Here is an 8,774-nt window from a genome sequence, read left to right as displayed (position 1 = left end):
TACTAAACAATTGAGGGATACTATTCAAATCTACTTTATATTTCTTTATTTTCAAAGACATCAATTACCCCATAGCAATCGATCAAACATTTGATAAGATTTGACACACACTGTTCCTACATCTACTTGCCTGATTATAATCATATGCAGTAACAACACTAATACATCTTGAGATCTGATATTAATAGTTGTGCATTTCACATTTGTAGTGTTTCAATAACTCTAAGTCAGATGGATTGCACATTTGGTGAGTGAAGGCCTGATAAAAGTTGGATTTTTAGAAATAAAACATATTGTGCAAAAGCCGAGAATTTGAGTGGAACCTATTTCCCAGCTGGAGCAGTGAATTTAATTTTGGTGATCACACTTTAGGAATGACATGAAACTTTTTGAGAGAGTAAGGAAGAGATTTATTAGAATGCTTTCATGAATGAAGACTTACACTTATATGGACAGAAGCTAAGGTTCTCTTCAGAGAAAGCTAAGAGGTGATCTGATGGAAGTTTAAAATCATGAAGGATTGAAAAAGAACAGATAGAAAAAATTTGCTTCCAATCCAATAACGGACAGAACGACAACAAGAGGGCACATATTTACAGTGATTGGCAAAACAGCCACAGGCAAGGTAAGGAAAAGCTATATTTTGCATGAATGTTTTACAATTTGGAATGCAATTGTTCAGTGGCTCTGAATCAATAATAGCCTTCAAAAGATAATTAGAAAACTATATTTGAATAAGAAACAAAAATACAATAATATGGGATTAGAGTAAGTGTGGGCTAATTGGATTGCACTATAAAACAACAATGTAGACTCAATAGATTAAATAAAAACTTCAAGAACTGTATATTTTATGTTTGTGTAGAATCAGTAAGCTGCTCTATTTCAAAACAAGGTGAACAAACAGAAGGATAGGTCAGAATGCTTGATTGAATTCAAACATTACTTCTTCTAGTGATACAAAATAAAGAATATGCCACAGTTTCCTGCATCAGCAAGTTAGCTTACTTCATTTAAACAAATGTCTTCCAACAATTCTTCCAATGTGTCAAACACAGTCTTTGAAAAGTCAGTGTAATGTTCTCCTGAAAACCTTGCTGCCTACACTTCATACCATTTTAAAATAAAACAGCCAATGGTCTGGTTTTCATCTTGTGCAAATTCTGGCAAATACATGTCTTACTTAGCTACTCAATAAATAACAATTTAATGTTTTACAATCTAGTTTTGGGTCTAGGAATGTTTTACAATCTAGTTTTGGGTCTAGGAATTAATAATACTTAATAATTCAACAAACTATCTCACATTAACTAGTCTGGGTTAAACTTGAGTTGATTTCCTAAATTGATTTATCCTGATAAGAATGCCTAGAAGCCATTGATTGCAGGTAATCTTCCTTGTAGAATTAGCAAGGAAGAAATCAGACAAGACATACACTGAGAACTATTTATTGGCAACAAACTCACCATTTAAATACAGGCTATATGACTGAGTATAGGTATAAATAGAAGCAGTAAACTAGAGTTACATGCAGTATGAATTTCAACAATTAACGAACAAGTTGACTTAACAAATTGAAAAGCAGAGATTATAAAGCCAAACCAGCAATTTCTTCACTGCTTATCATTAATGGCACCAATAACTATCAAGTTAAGGCTGAGACCAGTAGATGAAACTATTCAAAATTGATGAAATTAGGTTAGGAGTAACTCCTTAGATAGTCAGCAAGTTAACAGCCTTAGAGGATTTATTGGCGGTTAGATGAATGTCTTGGTAAAAGCAAATGGTTGGCAATATTGGAGAGCTTATATAGCCACGTCCATATTTGAGATGGTTTCTTGCCTTCCCTGGAACAATAGCAGTAACTTCTGGAACATTGTCTCAATAAGTCTCAGCAGCACTGGTGTTGTATTTCCAATTTGAATCCTTGGGTCTGGCTAAACTCACCTTACTTATGACTAGTGATACCTGAGCTTGCCTAATTCTTATTTTTCCTGACCTCAGACATTAGTATAAATAGCTCTGAAACTGGCAGATGTACCCAATATTTAACTTATTTCTATGTTTCTGTTGAAAGTACCTACCTGAGTAAAGATGACTACAAAGAAAATCTCCCTCTGACTCAAGGAAAAGATGAGGGAATTTAAAAATGTCAAATAAAGAATGCTTCTTCTTTTCTCACAAATACTGTAGGCTACTTATTAGAGAATCACCAGGTACTTCTGTAAAAACTTAAGAATTCCCTTTTGTGACAATACTATGGCTTTAGGAGGTGTACTTTGTTCCGGTTTTTCTTGAAGAGAGGTTTTGAGCCATAGATGACAAGCTGTTTCCTCCAAGTCATTTCCTCCAAGCCAATAAAGTAAATAGCTTGTGAGGCCTTGGGTTTTTTTTTAAAAAAAGCTGCAACAATAGAAGCAGCATGAATGGATGGAGCCAGGCTCCCACAGAACCAGGGTTTTAGTTTAGCTTTCAGTAGTTGTCGGGGTTTTGAAGTTGTTTGTGGAAGCTGCGTACCTATCTCTGTACCAGAATTTTCTCTTGGTGTTCTTTCCTCCTGGACTGGAGAAACATTGCATGTGTAAGACATCTTTTTTACTGAATTTGCCTTTGCCGAGGGTGTGTTTATGGGGTGTTACTGTATTGGAACAGTTGCTATTTAGTAGTTAAATAATCTATTATTCTGTTAAGTTTTCCAGTAGAATTAAGGTTATACCAATTATTCTTTCTTGTGTTTGTATTTTAACTGTAGGGTAAGAACAAAATGTCTTTTGCTTGGAACATAGCACCTTCCACTTGCCTTTAAACAAGATAAAAGTTAGGGTCTAGGCTATCTCCTTGATATATTTGAAGGGGGTTTGCTCTAGTCCATATACTTTCCTTACATCCAGCCAAACTGTAGTGACATGTTAGAATGGTTTCCTAATGTCAAATCTCAAATCTCACATCTCCAACAATCAGTATGTTTTCTGAGAAATATCAACATAGTTAGGCTTGAACGGTTTGAAACTAACTAATTCTGTGAAGCCATAGCTGAAACAAATAGGATTCTCAGTTGCAATCACAGGATAAACTAAAGCATATCATTCTTCCCTTGTATAAGACCTTGGTTAGGTTTCAGTTATAGCACTGTGTCCAGTTTGGTGCTGCCTAATAGTGGGGAATATTGAGAAATATGCAAATATGGGCCTGAATTTTGATTTCTAGTTTAAAACATGTTGGTTACTCAAACAGGGTCAGAGAGCAGAGTAGGTAAAATTCAGGTAAGTGGGTTTTGGATGATTTAATTGAGGTTTATTGAATGATGTCAGAAGTAATTTGTGTCTTAGAGAAAGATTAGTTAAACTGGATTAGTTAGGAAGGACTCAGAGTTACACTTATGTAAGAGTAATTCTGGTTTGGCATTTCTATTTTTACCAAAACAGGTTACTGGCACTTGTAGTGTACGCTAATCCACAACATTCCTTCAAAAGAAAACTGGACTTGCTTCTGGCTGAAATGGAGTCTACCTTGTAACTCATTGTGGAATCTACTCTAAATCAGGGTCAATGTAATCTCTTTGATTAGTTTTAATTGCCTCAAGAGTTTGGAAATGAATTTCTTAGACTTTTCTTTAAGCCTAATTTGACCGAGGCTTTTTTGTTTTATCAGGGATTCTGGTGTCTCCAGCATGAGTTTAAATAACTCCTGGTAGGTAGGACACTAGGCATTGTAATTATTTAGGACAATCTAGATAGACATGTTGGTCTTTTCCTGTCTGACATTGTCACATATTGTGTGTCCAGTTGATTCCACTTTACTACTTACCTTTTCTACCTATCAATAAGTCTCTTTCAAATATGAGAGGATATGACATGTCTCAATGTCATTCAGGGCTACTTCCAGGGTTTGACTCCTTCCAAACATTTTTGTAACACAAGTGAGGAATGTTTCATTTATAAGCATAATTCTTCATTGTGTAACTAAGTCAGGGTATTTTTTTACGTATTTAAATCATGGGATTTAGAGTCGTTGGTTAGGTCAGTATTTATTGCCCATCCCTAGTTGCCCAGAGGCCAGTTAAGACTGAACTATGTTGTTGTGGGTTTCGAACCACACGTGGGCCAGACTAGGTAAGGATGGCAGATTTCCTTCCCTGAAAGACTTCAGAACCAGGTGAGTTTTTGCAACAATCAAAAATGGTTTCATAATCACCACTAGGCCAGTATGTTTTTATTTCAAATTGCTTCATTCCTGGACGGACAGGGGGTCATTTGCACCCATATCATTAAGAATGTAAGCCTACAGACCATGGACTAGTAGTTCAGCAATATTACCACTATACCACCACCTTCTCTAACCTCAATTAGCTACAGCAACATGTTCTGAACTGTTGCAGCAAATCTAACCACGGACTGTCAACACCAGTGAAATTCTAGGTGAAAAATTTTCCGTTGTTGCTAAAAATGGAAAATAGCATTCATTAGGTCTTTACATTCAGCAAGCCAATCAATTGCCTGTAGAAAATGGATGAATGATTATTAGCCATAGTCTAAAGATAAATCTTTGTTAAGAAAGAGTAAACACTAAATGTAAAGTAAACTGTTGGCACTTCACACTCAGGTTACCATCTTAAATATTGAATAAAGTTGATTATCTTGCAGGGTCTTTCAATCCATAAAACTTTTCATAAAAAATGGAATGAGGGAAGCCTGCATCCTCACTTCAGACTCTGCTATCCCTTCTATGAGCAAGAATTATTTTTCTTGAAAATTGCTTTCCTGGTGGTTTGTTTATAATTTACCTTCCAGGATAACTAAAACTGCAAACTATAGCATCAAGAATTTCATTTCATATGCTCTCACAGATTTGAAGGCCCTGACAGAAGCATATTTTGGCAGGTGCACCATACTGCAGATTCATTTTATTTTGATTTCCACTTTATGTTTCCCGTTGACAACATGGTTAACGTTGGGAATTTGTGGCAGGGAGAATTGCAAGTATTGGGGAAAGGCTTAAGAAATCTGGTATTTTTCCTCATTCAATTTTTCCTCACTAACAACGCTGTAAGTGGATCAGACATGCTTTGGGCACAGCAAATAGAACCTAATGAGGCAACAAAGTTCATTAAAAAAGAACAATCTGATTTTTAACATGTGAAATTTGTAAAACTGGAAACACTACAGTCACCGGAAATGAAGTAATAGTAACATCAGTTATTGAGAAGTTTACATTGCCATTATTTCAAGGAGCTTGCGTTATTAGGCTGGAGAAGTCTATGAAATATTGAGCTGAATATTAGAAGAAGTTGGCTAAGTGTCAATATGGTGAGTTCCATGAAGGGTTTCTCGCTGTGAGCATGTGCAAGATTTCTCACACCATTTTCTAATTACCCATGCCTCTCTCTCTTGTCTTCCCTCTTGCCAGAGGCAGAAGTACTCTCCACTGCTGGGACCTCCTGGGATTCCTGGTACCAGTACCATTTTTAACATGCAGCTATGGACCAGGTAAAGCATTGGCAGTCAGGAGCTGCCATTCATTGTGCATGCAGTGCAAGGGAAGCAAAAACAAATGCTTCTCTGGGCACATTGGTTGCATGGCTGACATTTAATTGCAAATACAAGTGCACATTCAGAAATATATTGTCCTTTAAAGACCAAGCTCCACAGGTTTACTGTCCTTAGCATCATTCAATTTTAGAACCCTGTTGAATAGAAAGTTACACTTTCCCCAACACCCAGTGTAGCCTAATATTTTCTCATTGTTATTCTCATTATGAGACTATCATGTGGAAAGTCTTCAAACAGTTGAAAATATTCACTTTTATTCAGCAACAGCAAAAGTGAAGAAACAAAAGCCTTTGGGAACAGACAGGGTCTGCTTTCCTTTTCAGCAGTTGCAAATCAGCTATGGTTGCAGTGGGTAGGCCATATTCCTCCAGTAACCATCCTTGTAAGATATTCCACTTCGAAATGAAGCAGGAACATTAGAATTTCCTTGGATATAGGCAGCATAGCAGTTTCCAGAGTACCTGGCACAGTCTTCTGAGATGTCAAACCAGTGATCACAGGTGACTTGCACATTGATGGAATGGAAGACTTTTCTGTTGACGAAGTCAACTGTGTTACGACGTGGAACTATCAATACAGCATGTACACTGTCCATAGTCCCCTGCACTTGGGGGAAGTCAGTTTTGTTGGCAGAGTCTATAACCTGGCTGAAACACTGACCCTGTCACAGGGAAACATGATGAAGCAATGTGATCTCACACAAATGGTATTGGTAACAGTCTTGATACATTTGTGGGTCAAGGGTTGTATGATCCTACACAGGTCCCAGTGGATCATTGGAAATGACCATAGCACAAAAATTGAGTGTAGCCATCACCTTGATGGCAGTCAGGATAGGGTGACCTTCCATTCTTTCATGGCACAGGTCCCACTCCAGCAGTTGGCTAATTCTGTAGCAGTGTCCTGGGACATCCTCAGTCTGGGCATGGTCAGTGAAGTAGGTTTAGTGCATCTAGGGGGTCCATATCACTACAATCTAGGGAGTTGGCCATAGTCATTCCTGTAGCTTCAGTGCAATTAGTCTGGGGAGTTGCAGTAAGTCAGTTGGGGAACTACATAGAGATCAGTCAGGGGTCCATAAGATATAGGAACAGAATTAGACCATTTTCCCCATGGATTTTGCTTCACCATTCAATCATGGCTGGTAAGTTTCTGAACCCCATTTTCCTGCCTTCTCCCTGTAACCCTTGTCCCCTTACTAATCAAGAGTCTGTCTATATAAAAAAAAACTGAAAGAACTGCGGATGCTGTAAATCAGGAACAAAAACAAAGTTGCTGGAAAAGCCCAGCAGGTCCGGCAGCATCTGTGAAGGAAAAAACAGAGTTAACGTTTCGGGTCCGGTGACCCTTCCTCTGTGTGTGTGTGTGTGTGAAGAATCCGTCTATCTCTGCCTTAAATACACAATGACTTGATCTCCACAGCCCTCTGTGTCAATGAGTTCCACAGATTAATGGAACCAGGGTACATCTCAGTGCAAACTGGAAATGTAAAATGGCTGCTACCAAAGCTGGAGTGGGCAGCAAAAGTGTTTCTTTTACTGTCTGAATGTTTGGACTGTACTTTGTGAGCTATGTGAGGCCCTTCAAGGATCAATTGCATTAATCAGATACTTTCACAGTACAGGATGAATTTATTTGTAATCAAAGCACCCTGTAAGTGAAATGCGTGGATACAAATCCTGGTCAGATGTAATCCTCACCATGTCAATGGTCATCATAGATTGATAATATTCGCCATGGTCACAGGTGAGCTGTGGACTGATATCAGTCTCCGTTCTTGGCTTACTATGCTGGGACCACCTCTCTGAAAGCTGTCTCCCTTTTCTTGACTTCAGACTACTCTTCTTAGACCGAGAGACATGGCCATTTGGCTTAAGCACATGCAGTGTGTTTGCTGCATAAATTGCTGGCATATGGTGCAGGTGTGAGATTGACTTTTCACAGTGCTGTAGAGCAAAATGTGTGCCCCCTTGACTGATCACTGCTGACAACCATGATAAACTGCCTGGCTTTATGCCTGTGGTAAGCAGCTAGGCAAGGCAGAGGTACTGTGAGTCCTCCAGCTCTGGCTGAGGGGGCAAAGCACAAAAAGGCAAGGCACAGATGCTGTGAACATCTAAGCAGATGCAAAGTGAGTGAGTGCTAAGAGAGCAAGTGAGCAACACTGAGATGTACCCTGGTCCAATCCATGAGCCTGTCCCTGCACATAGAGTATCATGGCAGCAGCATTACAATGAAAGATGCTGGTGCACTCCAAATTGCAGACCTGATGTGCTGAACTAAATTGTAAGCGAGTCAGGAGTGTGCCATGAGGATGCAGAAAGGTTGATACACATCTGATGCCAACCTTCAAGGTTGGTGTTTATGGGGCAGTCACTGAGATGTTGATGACTGCTGCCCGAGATGGAGGCCTGCAGGAGCAGGCAATGAGTTGGAGTTGCCAGGAATCCCCTCAGACTTTCATGTCTGGCATTGTACCATCTAGTTTCTATCTGGTGGGTGGGAGAATGGGAAACTGCATATCAATGAGGTGGGATTAGGTAATAATTGCATGCTAATGTGTGCAAATGGATGCAAATAGTTCTCTCACTATTCATAAGCAAGATTCTCATCTCACTGTTTAAAACTCAGTCGTGTAATCTCATTTTAACTCTTAACGTCAAGAATCTAATTTCTGTTGATCTCACTCTTCTTTTCCAAATGACTTGCCAATGCCCACGTCATCCAGGGGCTGGAAAGATTTTGCCCATTGACTCACAAAATGCACATTACCCCTGTTATTATACTATTCCCCTTGCCACATGCATCTCTTTACTGCCTTTTGATCTCACGGAAACTCAGAATAAAGCTTGAAATATTCCACATCTTCTATCATTACAACATAGCAGAAACATGCATCATGCAAGAAGCCACTGAATGTTGCTTGATAATTCTTCCTTGTCACAACAGGAATTGTTTCATATCATGAGGCACCTCATCAAAATGGCTCAGTCTATGACTATGGAATTCTGCTGATTGGCAAAGTCAGTGTGAACACTAGCAAAACAAAGACCCAACAAATGGTCTGCAAAGACACCATATTATAAGTTGTGAAATAACAGGTATCTCTTTTAAAATGAGTTATTTTTGCACAATGTTTTTGAACATGTGATAAAGTGTGGGAGTCTGATCTGTTTCTGGCAGCTGCTGTAGATTGTTTAAACCAAGACTAAAAATGAACCAGAG

Source organism: Rhincodon typus, chromosome 27 (genome assembly GCF_021869965.1).
Source record: "Rhincodon typus isolate 14 chromosome 27, sRhiTyp1.1, whole genome shotgun sequence".
Lineage (NCBI taxonomy): Eukaryota > Metazoa > Chordata > Chondrichthyes > Orectolobiformes > Rhincodontidae > Rhincodon > Rhincodon typus.
This window is presented reverse-complemented; position numbering follows the sequence as displayed.